A 15,951-nucleotide genomic window follows, 5' to 3' on the forward strand; every position below is an offset into this window, starting at 1 on the left:
TGACACACAATACAGACAGCTTTCTGAGTGCTTTGTTGGTGATGTTCACAAGCCAATGAGAAGAAATCAAGCCAGACTGGCAATCTAAAACTCAATAGAATAGGGACCCAAGACTGAGCTATGCAAAATGCAAGCTGAAACACAAAGGGCTAATGCTGTTTACATGGACAAGAGCTTATGCAAGAAGGCCCCAAATTATCCCTTTTCAGAAATAGTGAAATTGTCTCCTTATTTCGATGGTGCCTAAAGTCTTTCTTTTTTTGAAGCCACAGTTAGAATTAAATAGTTTCTTTTCTCTGCTGTGTCTGCAGTTCATTTACAATTCAGTATTTCATTTTACCATGCTACATCTTACCAAATCAAGTTAAATATTTTAATTTACTTACTGATAGTACTGCATCTGACACCAGTCCATGAAGCATTTCAAGTTCAAGAGGGGTTGATTACTTTGTGGCAAGACCCATTACTGTAGGAAGCCCTCTGGCAACCCACAAGCAGTCATGGGAAGCATTTGTGCGCGGTATTTCCAAACAAGAGATTGTGTCTATGTCCCTGAATTAAATGGGCATTGTAATCTGTGGATGTTTACTGGATGGCAGGAGGCCTGAAAATGGAACACTGGCTTCAAAAAAGTGCGTTTAGGGGTAAGTCTTGTGAATCTTGCCACTTGCTGGAGCAGAGGGAGAGTCAAGGAATGACAGTAGAGAAGCTCTTTGAGACAGGGAAGGCACCAGGAGAAAACACCACTGTCATGGCACAAGACCAAGGGAAGTCATGAGCAACCAGCTCTTGTAGGGCACAGGTTTCAAAACATTCACTTCCTTGATTCTAAAGAGACTTGAAACATCTGGCTTCCCTCAGCAAACCAAAGGAGAACCTGGCAAAACGAAAGGGGGATGGAAGTTGGATCTGTTGGTTTCATAGAGACCAGAGGAATCGAAGGATAATTTTGCAGAGTGGAGTAAGAGCTCAGCAGGACGAAGCACTCGGGCCTGCAGGGCACGATATCTCTACTACAGCTATGCACAGATACTCTCCCTGCCACTCAGGCTGGAAAAGCCAGACAGCAGGCCTGGCATATGTACAAACGCCTGTGCTCAGTTTATTTAAATATAGACTTGGAGGGTTTTGCGTACTGACGGCTGCAGACTTGGTCTGTGCTACTGCCGTGTTTTGGAGCGGAAGAAAGAGTGGATCCTGTCAAGATCCCAGCATTGTCCCAGTCCGGCTCTGCCCTGGGGAGCCCTGCAGATGGCCCTTGTCACCTGTGAGGGGACAAACCAGCTTCCCAGCACACCTGACACGGGCTCTGCTGAGTCCTTGGTGGGGCTCACTTTGCTTCTGCTGCTGGGAGATGCTGCAGCTCATTCAAACCAAGAGACTGCGTGTACAGCAGGCTGCAGGCAGGATTTATTTCCTTTTTACCTCTCCAGCTGGTCTTGAATAGAGGGGTCACTATGCTCTACACTCCTGTGCATACAGGTATGCTTGAAAATGCATTCATACATTTAGTGGATGAAAAGCACAACACATCAGTCATTCCTGCTGGTCTACATTTAAGGTATTGAGTGAAAGGAAAATATGTGTTAATGGCACGGTGCGTGGGAAAAAAAAGTAGGATGTGATGACTAAAATACTACTTTCTCAAGGAAAGAAGCTACCCTATGAAATATTTCATCATCCAGAGGAACTTCACAGATCTCAGTTTATCCCTCATCTCTCAAAATATTGTACATGTAAATCATCTGCTTAAGATATGTGTGATTCAGCTTGTGCTTGAACTCATTCTTCACCTTGTCAGTTGCAATATGGACAGATTCCAGAGAAATAAATATATTCCATTGTGGATATTAAAAAAATAATGGAAATTATCATGTGCTGAAATTTGACACACAATATAATTTCCAGTAAAAAATCTGTAATAAGATTAGGCAAAGAGAAAGCACATTATCTCTCTCCCTGTATGTATATACGTATTTTGTCAGACACTGTTTCCTGAATGACTGAGTCTTTTCTAATGGATTTCATAAACAAATTTCATTTTATATAGGAAATTATATATTGCAAAACTGTTCCAAAGTGGCAGATTGGTTCTTTTTTTATTTTTATCTTTAAAATAAAATCTGATTTCAGTCATCTCCCTTTGTGATTAAATAAAAAAACCCACAAACCAACAAAAAAAAAAAAACAAAAAAAAACCAAAAAAAACCACAGCAAAAAACCCTCCTCAATCGAGATTTACAGAGCATGACATTGGCTGTGTTCTGTTGCCAATACAATAATCTTCCACATGGTCAGAAATCATGTAGTTTTATTGAGAATGTAGTAGCATCCACATGCTTTATGGGCATCTACCAGATCTTAATGGCAGTGCTTATAAACTGAGCATAGTTTAGAAAATATTATTATTATTATTATTATTATAAAATGCACACACATATATAAGGGACTATATAAAAAAAATATTGCAAAACCAGAGCTTTTTTTCCTATTTGCAACAGTGAGTTGTGGCTGCGTTTCATGGCTAGTGGCAAAATGGCAAGGAGGAGTTTGAATCACATTAGGAAATGGAGAAACAGAGGCACTGTGAAACTGAGATTATTTTCAGGCACTTCACTCACTGATGGAAGATCTGAGGATGGTACCTGTTTAAAAGCTTATATAAAACAGCTGTGGGTCAAAATATGCCCTATGTTACAAACCCCAAATCAGCTGGACTTAATTTTGCTCTATAGAATCTTGATACATTTTTCAACTGATTTGAGGCCTCATGGTGAGAAAACACAGAGTTATTACATAGTATAAATGACATAAAACTAAAGTTTGAGATGCCGAATTTACCTTTAGATCATTCCCTCTCCTGCTACAGACTTGAGAGGGTTGAGAAATATTGTATACAACAGTGACAGGGAGTCTTTCCTAACCAAGTTCCCCCTTGGGTGTCCTTGCATGATTCCTCACAAAGCTATTTATAGGAATATGACCTGTGGCAGGCCATCAGCCCCAGATACTACACTTTATACTTCTTAGCAAACAATCTCAGAAAATCTATTATTATGAGAGTTGTATTCTGGCAGTATAACCAGGTGCACATTCCCATGCGATAATAAAAATGCACATTAATATTGGGCTGTCAGCAGTGTGCAAAAAGGTTACCAACATCAAGAAAGAGGAAAAAGGTCATCTTTCATTTGCACAAATGTATTTTAATTAATCTGAATTATTTGCATATCCTGTTGCTTCTGGCAATTATGAAGACTGAATTGTGCCAAACATATACTATGAATGTGATAGAGAGAGCTTTGGCAGCTTTGCATTCAATGATTCACAGCAACATGCTAAACCCTAACAACTGTTCCTTCTGTGATGCTGTAGTGCAAACAAGAAAGATAAATTGGAATTTAACTAGGCTGGATAAATGAGCCCATTACTAAGGGTTTAGTTCACTGTCATTCTGAGATGACAGTTAGATAAAAGATCTGTACTTTACTTGGTATTACAAATAAGTCATCATTCCAGAATTTTTCAAACAGATGTCCCTTTGGAATTATTAATTTACTTATTCCCATTATCTTGGTATGCCTGGGCAACATTCAACTGGCTGCATTATCAGCAGAAACACAAACAAGCAAGTTGCCTTTAGGAGTGTATTGCAAGGTCACAGAGAGCCATTAATCCACTCTTACAGTTTCTGTGCTTGCATCACTTTCCTTCTTCAGTTCCTTTCTTCTCCTGCCTGGAAGGGTTTTCTGGGTAGAAATCACATGTTACAGTTAACAAATCACATAAGGAGGGCTTTGGAAAACGGGTGCCACTGTGCCATCACCACCATGATATGTAGCATAGATATTGGGAAAATTCTTCTTATTCCCCTCATTTTCAACCTGTCATCAACTGCTAAGCAGTTTGTCTATGACCAATCATGAAGGGTCCATCCTTTGAAGAGTGGCCTATGACAGGCTTATATGTTATCAGGGATTGAAAGAAATATCTGATTTTCTCCTCTGGAGGGAGCCTAAGTCCCAAGTCACAGGTTTGTTTGATTTTTTTCCTCTAGTGAAACAGAAACCAATCTCTCCAATGAATTATCCAATTCCCAGAATAGTTCCTGGAATCAAAAAGAAAAAAAAACTACTCTCTTAAACTGACTTGAGGCAGTGTTGGGTGACAGATATATATCAGTTGTTCAATGTCCAAGGCAGCAATCAGCATACCCATCCCTCCATACCATGAACATTCACAGACCCAAAGCCATGACCATAACTGGTGGGTGAGTAAATACTTCTGACAGGTCCAGAAAATTGCACTGTAGATCAGGAAAATATGTGCCAGTAGAGGAAGTTCTTGAAATGAAAGCCATTGCCACCAAATTCAGACATATAACATGTAGGCTTCCTTCAAGCAATCATTGTAAAATCTCTGAGCACCTATGATTATTAAAAAACTCTCATAATTTCTATAACTTTATACAAGTCTTTTAGAAATCTTGGATGGTCATTTTAATCATTGCTATTGAAAATTTTCCAAAGGAGAATTACAGTTTTAACTACTCAATCGCCCCATATCTTCTGCATTACCTTTTACAATATTTCCCGGAATGCTCTTTACAGCCTTTCACCCTGAGCTGTCTTTCTGGACCCCAACTGGTAGCCAGGTCAACATCTGAGTTGTAGGCACTGTGACTGACCCTTAAACCTGTGCATCATCCCACAGCTGTAGCAGAGAGCAGACTTGAAATTCACCTCCAATGTGCTCTCTTGAGTCACTATAAACAAATCAATCACCTGCTTGCCTTTTCCCTGAAATTACAGTCACCCCTGAAAGAAAAGGAATCTGCATACATTAGATCTTTTTTGGAGCTTGGCTTTATTACTCTGACAAGAACATACAATTTCTGGCTGTCACTTCTTGCACATTCAGCTGTAGATGGGTTTCCTAAAGGTCAAGTTATCTCATCTGAAAGACTATCAGTATGGATTGAAAAGCATGAGAGTGTAGCTGGCGTGGCTCTCCAGTGAGACAGCAAGGCTGACTGAAGCAGAATTCAGAGGTCATTTTCTTATGGTGTCAAAAGTATGCCAAATCAGGAACCTGCAAAGCAGTGACATGGTGTAAGTCATTAATCTTTACAGAATGCTAGGAACTGGAATTAGACGTGGGATCATGTGCCAAGTTCAGAAGGGCAATACAATAATTAGTGTTCAGCAGAAACCAGGAATAGTCCCTTTTCTCATCGTTCTTTGTGAATATCTATAACAGAACATGTGCTCAAGTGTACCTGAAAAAAAAAAAGCAGCAGCAACCATGCTTCTGCAGCAACCATGCTTCTTCAGTGCTCTATATTCCCCAAATCTCTGCCTTTCCTTGCATTTTGCAGAACTGCAAGGATACAAGTAACCAATCAAATCCTTACACAAGAACATATGGAAGATGAATACACATATTCAGCGGCGGTTAGCCAAAAGGAGATTTTGTTTTCAAATCTTCAGCAAGAGCTGCCTGTTGGGCAGCATCCTAGTGGCACTAGAAAGAGCAGCATGTCATTCTTAAAAGTTGCTTGATACTTGAACTTGGTTTCACTGACTTCACACATGAAAAGTAAATAAAATCTCTGTAAGCCACTGCTACCTTTGTGGTCTGAAAGGTATCCTTGAGAGATTGGGATATACTGATCAAAGAATCATTTAAGGCACAGAGACAATCAGAGTTCAGCTCTATTCTATGCACAAGCTCTAGGTGAGGTTTGTCTACTTGATACATTTGCTCAACACCACAAATAATTCTGATCATGAAACTCTCATCAGTGGAAACTGAAGAGAGCGGTCTTTGCAAAGTGCGGGTGGAAAAGCCATGCTGAAGAAGGAAGGTGCATAAAAAAGAATTTTGTGCTTTTGGTTCCCTCTACTGCTTTTTGCTGTTGTTCTGACAGTTTCAGAGAACATTCAGTATAAAACATAAATACATTATTTCTATACATAATTTTGTATAACATATAATTTTCACCCCTCACACATTTTTTTCCTCACTTTTTTTTATTCCATGCAGTGATTGAAAAATTGTAGAATGAATAGGAAATGCTTGCTTACTTACTTTTTTCCCAGGACTTCAGCAGTGATTCAGTAGTGGATTAGAAAACAAAAAAATAGAAGATGATGGGTCTTCAGCAAGGGATAAAGAGTTGTCACTGTCTGTGGTTCAACGGCAGTTGTGCTAGAAAGCAAACCCCAAGGTTGTCACCAGCCTAGGAGAGGCTGCTTGGAATGCTCAATACAGTGATATTTGAAATAGCATATCAGAACATTGTGTTTTAAGAAAAGAGTAAAACTGAAGTAATTATTACTGTGTTACTATAAGAAAATGTTGGGATGTTGCATCATACAGAACACAAACTCATTTTATCAAAGTGATGTAGAAACCTTATCCAGAGGAAAAGCTTTCTGAGTAGCAGCTGGTGTCTAGACTGCCTCTCCCCTCACAGATTTTCCTGCTGAATTGCTGGAACCTTATTGATGGAATTGCTCCTAAACCTGATTTAATTCAGAGAAATGAAAAGGGAATGTTGGCAAGTTTAGCACTGTACAGATGAGTATGGCCCAGAGGTCAGTAGGCCTGAAGCTAAGCATGCATTAGAAACTTTTTTCAGAATGAAAGCTGATAAATCCACAAAAATGGTTAATTTCCAACATTTGGATATATTTACTGCACTGATAAATCTAAGACAGAGTTCATAACTTAAATGTCTGGTAGCTACCAGGCCTGATGATGTTTTGCAACTTTCTATTTGCAAACAAGAGAATATGGTTCTATTTGTGCAGCATTTGTGGAATAGGTGGTTTAATACAGACTTAATGTGAAGCTCCCTATTCGTCCACAGGCAAGAACTTGGCTATTTGTTATTCATCATTCTTTAGCTTAAAATATGGGAATAAGAACCATTCCTTATGAATTCAGTTATCTGTCAGATGCATGGAGCAGTCAATCAATCATGTTAAAATACTCATTAAAAGAATTGAGTTCTTAACTCTGTGAAGATCCAATTTGAATAAGCAAATCTTTAACACAGATTGGAAGGGATATGCCTTGTTTTCATGTTTTATATATTTCTGAAAGGCACTTCTACTCTGTGAATGTAAAGCTTCTTTCTTAACCCCCTCAGAATAAACATTGCTGCACAAGTGCAGAGACAACCAAGTCATCTGTTGGGTACCAGGAAAAATTGCCCCTGTCTTTCAGGGTGATCCAACAGGGTATTTGGTCTATGGGATTGACTATCCAAATGGCTAAGGGCTGCCTGGAAGGTTCAATGCTCATTGAGGCATATGGGCCTCAGTTTCCATTATCTAAATGCTGTCAGATTTGAATGCATCTTTAAAGTGAAGAGATCTGCTCTCTTTAAAGCATCTTTAAAGAAAGCTTGGACACTGTGAGAATATGGAAGCATTTAGCATCCTTTAGAGTTGGCTTCCCGCCATTTTCTTTTTCTGATTGTCACTTCATCCTGAAAAATAAGTTAATGCAGTTCCACATGGAGATGATTTTATAGATTTAGAAATCTATAAAGAAAATTTCAGAAGGGCCAGGAGCTTCAGAGATCAGTAGAATCACAGCAGTGCTTCTGTATAACTCATGGTGTGGTGCCGTCACATGCAATCCAATTTTTTGGAAAGATGATGGAGATGGGTTTTATCACATGCATGGCACTTTACTTCTCAAATGCAAATATGGATCTCCATAATTTACAGCTTTGGTTTCTTTTAAAGTTTATTTTTTTATTCTCTCTCTCTGCACAGTTGTGCAGATATGCTGCCTGAGGAGTTGCAAGGGTGGAGCTTTTGTTTGGAAGAGGGATCTAGATTATGCTGTGAGGATTGCCATAACTCAACACACTGTGATCATTTCACCAATTTCCATTTACAATTGACCCATGGAGAATTGTGTTCTCCACATACACAAAAAGTCAGAAACCTTGCACAGGAGTTGGCTGTTTTCACTTACAGCAAGGATGTGAGTGAAATTTGTTCAGATAGGCCCAGAAGAAGTGTTTCTCAAAAAATCACAGTCAGCTCTGCATATGGCTAGTTGGAAGGTAGAATTTCACCTGATCCTTCTGCTAGGATTGCTTGGGGAAACCTCGAAAATCAGAGGGAAGACAAGAGCTATGTGCCTTGGATGGATCTATGTTTTAGCCATAGGCCGGGCCTAGAAATCTGAAGGAAATAGCACAAAGTACTCTCGGAAAAAAAAGATGATGATGTCAGAAATTTAAATCATTAGAAACATCATAAAAAATCTGTTCTTGTGACTTTTTCCAAGGGATTTCTTAGAACAAAGCCTTTTGAAAGCCTGTATAACAGAGGAATTATATTGTAAATAAATGGGAAGAATCATCCTCTAGCAAACAGACAATTGTTTCCTTGGCTTTCTTAGTAGCCTAGAACAAATTATCTAGGGCTTAATTTTCTTTCAGTAGAGCTGTTCCTCTCCTACAGCCAAAATAATCTATCTTCCTTGCTATAAGTATTGTGAGGAGGTTTAATGTGCATCTCTTAACTGATAAATAAATCCACCTTCTCTGTAGGATCATGTACTCTCCTGATATGAGTCTTTTGTTTGGAAAGGAGGATGCTATTCATGGAACATACAACTCTCAGAAATAGCACTGTGGAGTAAAAGCTGACCTTGAAAATGCAAGGACATTTTGCAACTTCCAGTAATGAGACAATACATGACAGATGAAGGGAGTAACTGAGAAAATGGAAGGATGGTGGAAGATGGTTCATTTGCTGCCTCTGCGGAGAATTTGTTGAGTTCAGCAACTCAGTTGAGTTCTGAGGAAGAGGGAGGTGTGAAGGAATTCAAAAGCCTGTTGACACTTACTGTGCCTGAAGAGAAGCCATTTTCTATTTGCCAGTGGCTGGAGTCCAGCTGAAAATAAAATTGCTGATAAAAGGGAGCATTAATTTACCTTCCTAGACCATCCATTTGCTGGTGCAGCATTGTTTTCAAAAATTTCTGCATTTTGCCATGGCATAATTTTGGAGCTTGGATGATTTTGCTTTTCAAGGAATTACCTGTAGAAAAAAAAACTTTCGACCTTCTGACACAGCCAAATTTACTCTGACTATTATATAACTATTTAGACTGCTATACTGCTAAAGATCATCTGATTGCCTTCTGCCCTTCACCCAGTGTTCTGCTGCTTTGGCTGCTGATAGCTCATGGTATCCATAGACACAAACACAATGACCCCTGGCATTGAGCAGTGTGGAGCTGAGGCAGCCAGCAGACAGAGCCCTGGCTGACCCTTGCCTACAGCACACAGGTCAGTCCAACAGCAAGGGGATACTGAGCCTTCCCTCACCTGCTTCCCTTCTCCTTCCCTCGAGGGCCATGATCAGTACAGACCTGATGCACTGTGATCAGAGCAGCAGCAAAGACATTTCACTTCTACTTTTTCCCTCTCGGGCACATTTTTTGCCTTAGTAATTCAGATACATCATATGCTGTCCTATTACTGATTTCAGCTGCAGCCATGGAGAGGCAGGGAACCCCATTCATTGATTTTCAGGATGGGAGGGAGGGCAGCCAGGGTGCTTCAGTGTCTCCAAGAAAGGCTTGAAGGATTAAGCCTTGTGGTATCCCTGTGCATGGCAGGGAGATTGAAACGGTATAACCTTTAACTTCCTTTCCAACCCAAACCATTCAATGATCCTATGATTCTATGATTCTATGATCCTCTGATCCTATGATTCTATGGTCCTATCATTCTGTGATTAGAGTGGCAGACAGGGTTCCTGTTGAGGGCCCTGACTGAGTCCCTGCTCTCTTCTGCCTTTGTGTCCCAGACCTCAAAGCAACAGCTGAGTAAAACCCAACATCTCTCCCGTGGAGCTGAGAGAGCTGACACTTCTTTGGGACACATGGTGATTTGCAATGCAGTGGAGACACATGAATTCATATATCTCTGAAAAGCTTAGGCTGGCTGTGATTGTGCGTCACTTTTCAACTTTCCAACTATATTTTGAGGGGGGGCTGATGACTTTCCATGTCCATGTTCCTGACAGGCAGACCCCAATGGGATCTGAGCTGATCCAGGAGGAGCACACACAAGCTCAGCTGTCATTGGACTCCACATCCTACTACTATTTCCAGCAATACCTGGAAAATTATCTGCCTTCCCCTCTACTTCATGTATTCAAAAAGATAACTTGGCACTGCTGGAATAAACATAGCACACAGCTCTCCTGTCAGGGTGCTTACTTCATTAGTCAAAGGAAAAAAACTGATTCTCATAGTTTTTCTCCTTGTAATTTTCCTGAAAGGCACTTTTTTCTTCCTGCTGGAGGCCCTGCATGCCTAGTCAGCCATAGCATGTATTGTCTAAACCACTATTTGAGCTCCCTGTAAGTAACCCTTTCAGCAGCATTACTTATTTTGGAAGAAGAAATAAATGATACCAGAAGGACTGAGATCTGAATTTTCAGACATTTTAAAAACAACTTTTGCAGTTCTTGTATTGGATTATATTTCAGTGGGCTACTCAGTGCTGGGTTGACAGTTGAACTTTATAATCTTACAAGTATTTTCCAAAATAAACAGTTTTATGATTCTAAGAATGGTACATTGTCCTTCCATACATGTTTAGCTCAGAAGACAGTCACTTGATCTTGGACTGAGTCAGCCAAAAGTGAATCTTGGAAGAAGCAGTGAGATTTTGCAGTCAGGCAACAATCTCAGGAATTGGTAAAGGTGTCTGTTTCCTGTCAGAACACATCTAGGCAAGCTGCAGAAGGGGTGATCCTTGTCTGCGATTTCTGATGTGTCTGACCACCACCCACTGCATGTCAGGACCACATGGCCACTATGGGCTGCAATGGGCTCTGTATGCTTGGACCCCATCCCTCCCATTTCCACCCTCAGAGGAGCATGGATAAAAGAGCCTTCTTTAATCTGGAGGCTGGCTTTGCTGCAGAACACTGCTGTGGGTGTACATCACAAGGAAAACCTTTGCAAGAGCAGTTTATTTTGAGTATTTCAAATTTTTACAGAGTTGAAATGGATATTGCATCTCAGTCATGTGATCTCCTTTTTGTTTCTTTATTTAGAAAAAGTAAGACTGAAATATTTATTTTGGTTTTTTGTTTTAAATAATTTGTATTCCAGTTTCCCACCAGAAACACAGACACAGTCTACTCTCTTTTCCCCAGAGGACTCTATGGATAACCAAAAGCCACAAGATTTTATCATCAGAAGAACAAAAGCACTGCAAAGTGCAAAATGAGGAAGAGGACATATATTTCTGGCCAGATTACTTAAAACTCTTTCCCTTGTCCGTTTTTAACTCTTAATTAATTTGAGCACCTGCTAGAGACTCAAGTCTTGAGAAAACTCCACAGACAAGTTTCTCAGTCTCCTAGCAGGGCATCCAAAAATTGAAGAAGGTAGCAGATTATGTGTCAGAAATCAGACATGAATAGTAAGCAGAAATCTTTAGAGAAAAAAAAAGAAAAATCAATTTTTGCACTTCCTTATGCAAAAGCAAGCTGAAAGAAGGTGTGTGTCTTCATTTGTCTATCCAACATTGAATGATATGAAGTAAGACATTGAAGGCCAGGAAGTTTGTTAAACAAACCTTAATATGTAATGGATCTTGATTTTAACAAAATAATTATGACTAACAGAAGGAGGAGGACTAATGATCAGGAGGAATGGAAGATGCTTCTTCTGCAAAAGATACTGTAGTGTATTCCAAGTGGTAACACCAACACTTCATCAGAATTTCCAAAGGATCACCTTAGTGAAAAATACTAAGAAAGAAACAGGTTCCTGCAAAACTGAGTAGTATGAATTCTCTTGCCAGATGTGGTTAAAGTGTAATTTATGATCAGTGGCCTGCATATCATAGCTTAAATAGCTGCACTCTTTCAAATAAGAAGTAATAGGGTCACCTTTCTTTCTCCTGTACCGAAAGGGGCTGTCTCTGTTTGGATGGCTGATTCCTGAGCCAAAACCAGGGAATTTTCTTGATGCTAATGGAAGAGGGCAGAAGATAGCATGTGAATCCAATTTTGAGGATAATGAGTCTGCTTTCCACTTTCCAGAGCTGGCAGGCTGTTTTCAGATAGAGCTGTAACAGCACATTTTCCTCATCCCCTGCCCTTTCCCGAGGTCGTTTGACCTGGTATACACTTGTCAAATGGTGCAGATTGCCAGAGGGCTGGGACATATCCAGAGTGTTGGGAAAGGTGTCAGGTGGATGGGACTCCAGACAGAAAAGCACATAACCATATGAAGAGTCAGAGCAGAAGGCTGGATCTGAGATGACTGTGGGTGATATCAGGCAAACAGTAGGAGGAAGATGCAGAAATACTCTGAAGCTCAAATACTTGTTCCTTTTCTCACTCTCTGTGAAGTTTTAATATCAGGAATTTAGAGGTCATTCTCCAGCAAAACTGAGTCAGGGGTGTTTTCTGCATAGATGGATGCAACTCACATTCCAACAGCTTTTGCTTCTCTCTGTGGTCCCTTTGAAATTCAGAATATAAGATCTGAGGATGGAGATAAAGCTGCTAGGACCTATAGCTTGGACTCACATGAACACATGGCTTCTGGAGTAAACTGCTGCCAAGTTACAGACAGGACAGAAGAGGGAAAAAAAGCCAAACTAAAGAAGATTAAGTATAGCTCGAGTCTTATTCCTGTTCCACAGAGAGTTTCAGGGAATGTTTATCATGTGCATTTTTGAGGTAAATTCTGCATTCATATTTAGGTTGTTGTCAGTTCCTATTCTGTCACAACATAGTCCCCCATGTGGAAATCATGTTCTGTTTTTATGCAATTTATAGTATCTCTCTGAGATTAGTCTAGCAAACTGCCAGGTTTGCATGGATGAAATTGCTGTACTAGAATAACTTAAAAGAAAACCTGGAAATTCACATAGCAAGCTCTTGACACACAATTGGCTGTGTGAATTGCTTATCCTAAATATCCCAGCATGTGTTTGTGATAAATTATCAGCTATATCTTTTATTCAGTTACAACTGAGGTGCTACAGCATTTATCAAGGCCTGGTGGTGAAAGAAAATATTGAGGCTTGAAGACATTTATAAGCAGATATGGTTAAAAAAAAATGTTCAAAAGCCTTGTGTTTTTAAGGCTACCCATTTTGCGCCAGGAAGCACTGACATCCCCCTCCTGGAGTTCCAACTTAGATACAAAAACTGACAGAATGTCAGAAATGAAGAGGCAAACTGAGCATAGTGTTATGAAGAGAGCCCTTGCTAACCAGGACATAACCTTGTGATCACCTCTGCTGAAGATTGGGTACACAAACCTTGGACCAGTTCTGTGCTCTTGCCTCCTGGGGAGGGGTGTCTGTCTTCATGGGAGATGTGGTTTCTCAGCTAGGAGTAGTTTCTAGACTTGCTAGCATTGGACTCAAGGATGAAGGAGTCATCTAATGTCTCTTTTGTTCATGGTGTAATGCACAGTTCCATGGAGGATTCTGCTGAGGTCAGCTCTGTGATAACCATGCCTGTGTAAATGGACATCCTGGGGACATGTCTGTGTCTCTGTTTTAATGAAGGACTAGAAATGTGAGGAGCTGAGAAGCACCTTCATATCTGAAGTTCTTGTAAGTGTTGCTGAGCTCAGTGGTAGAGCCAGGAATGATAGTGGCAAAACAGTTGGGATGAATTCTAAAGAATGTCAGTTTTTTAAAAAAAGGAACATTTTAGAAAGAGTAGCTGAAATTAGGTGTCTAACAGAAAGCCCAGCTCTTCTCATGGTTCATAATTTTTCTCTAAAGGCAGTGCAAATTTTCCTTCTTTGCCTAACAATTATTAACAGTGAAACTGAGATCATATTGCAGTCATGCTTCTGAATCTCCCACCAACTTCTTGTTTAATATCATAGGCAGGATTTCTGCCAGTGTTTTCTCCAGAGAGTAGCACTATTTAATGAAACAATTAAATTTAAATTTGTTTGGTGGCCTGAAAGTCCTCAACAGTATTTCAGGCTTGTAAACACAGTGGGAAGAAAATTATTCTTGAGAAATGAGAATAGAGTCAAGTTGTGGATAAATATCTCAAATTGTAATCTCAGCCACCAATCCCATTTCAGGAGCAGAGAGCAGCCAGAAGAGGTCACGATCCAGCCTGACAAGGGATGGAATTGGCAGAACAAGCATGTTAAACACAGCCACTGAAAGAAAAAGAGATGCTGGGCTGAGGTGACAAAACCAGACAAAAAATGATTTGGTAACAGAATCCATAAAGGTAGAATTCCCTCTTAGGGAGAAAAGTTACCAAGATGAAAAGTCCTGTGCTCAGTTACTCACGCTGTAGTAAAATGGGTAGCAGTCACTTGTAAACTCTATAGCATATAAGAATTAAACACTATAATTTCTAACAGAAGTAAGTACAAGCTTTTCATTCTGACTGATATAAATGTCATGGACTGCTTATAGATTTGAATACTAGTAACATTATAACTGTTTTAGACGAGAATCACTTCTGGACTCAGTGTCCGATTTACCATCACAGAAACATCAATGCAGAAAAAACAGTTGTGTCACTTGAGAGCTAGGCCTGATCACAGTGTAAGCCAAGCCTTAGGGAAACTGCTAGCACACCTTAACAAATGCATAACAAAGTACTGAAATGTGTCTGAGATGTGGTCACGAGTGGCCAGCTCAACAGCACTATTTATTCTGGGTGCCCAGATATTGAGGGGGTCAAATCATTCCCAAAGAAGGCCAGATTGGCCTGGGAGTGTTTTTCTGACTCAAAAAGGTGCTCAAGAAACTTAACACAATTTGCTTGTACTTGTTCCACTGACACGAAACTTCTCAGTTCTTCATCACCTTCAGGGTTTTATGCTTCTCAGCATTGCACCACCAGCAAGCTAAATTTGGAGTTGAACTATTTTTGAACATCAGTTTTTAGAAGACACTTTGTCAATGTCCAGCTAGTTTTTGTTTTGTCTTTTGCTTTTGAACGGAAAGTTTAATGGTATATACCAATGAGGTGACACTGTATATGTCTCTGTTCTCCTTTACACTGTGTCCTATACCTGGCTTTCCCTTGCTAGTAATACCTCGTTCTTTTTCCAGAAAAAATCCCTACCAAGATTTCTCCTTGCCCTGATTCAAAGTAGCACAACATTTTCTGTTTTACATGGCCTGAATGGCTTCACTGACAACTGTCTTTCCTCATATGGGCTCAGTGGTCTAATCTACCTGTTCAATGGAAAAGACAACCAGGTGCAAACACAAAGAAAAATTGGCTCTTTTTTTGGACGTATTTTAGCCCATGCAGGAAAAAAAAGGAGACTGAGGAGGTAGAAAATACAGTAAGAGAAACAAGATCTGGCTGGAGTTCCTTCTGTGAATTTGTGAGGGGTTTTTTTTTGCCTGGTTTGTTTTGTTTTTTGTTTATCAACTGGTGAAACCTTTTTTTTTGAATGTAAATGTTCCTACTAAAAGCTCAGGAAATGATGGACAGGTCTAGGATAGCAGTGATATTTGTTTGGGAGGAGAAAAGATGAAGTATAATCTTGTCTAGTGGAAACAAGAAGTTTGGGGCAGGGAGGAGAAGCCTAGTGAGGGTGAAGAGCCATTAAAGATTTCCCAGGTGGATCTATCAGGGACAGGCACATGTGTTTGTCCTTCTGTACCTGCTTTCCCAAACAGGAGGCAGAGCATTCCCTTCCAGACACCCCATGGATGTGTCCTGTGTGTCACCTCTGAAGGGCAGTAGTTCCCACAGATGGAGAGAGACATCCTTCTGTGCTTTCCTGGGAATGCTTGAGCAGATTGTGCTCTTCAGGGTGATTAGCTTTCATCCCAAATTGCAAACAACAGCTTTATGAGGTTACTCAAACAGTGGTTTATCCAGAAGAAATCTTGTGGAGCTTGTGAACTGATGGATTTGTGACTGACAAAAATGGATT

This window comes from Melospiza georgiana, chromosome 2 (assembly GCF_028018845.1).
Source record: "Melospiza georgiana isolate bMelGeo1 chromosome 2, bMelGeo1.pri, whole genome shotgun sequence".
NCBI lineage: Eukaryota > Metazoa > Chordata > Aves > Passeriformes > Passerellidae > Melospiza > Melospiza georgiana.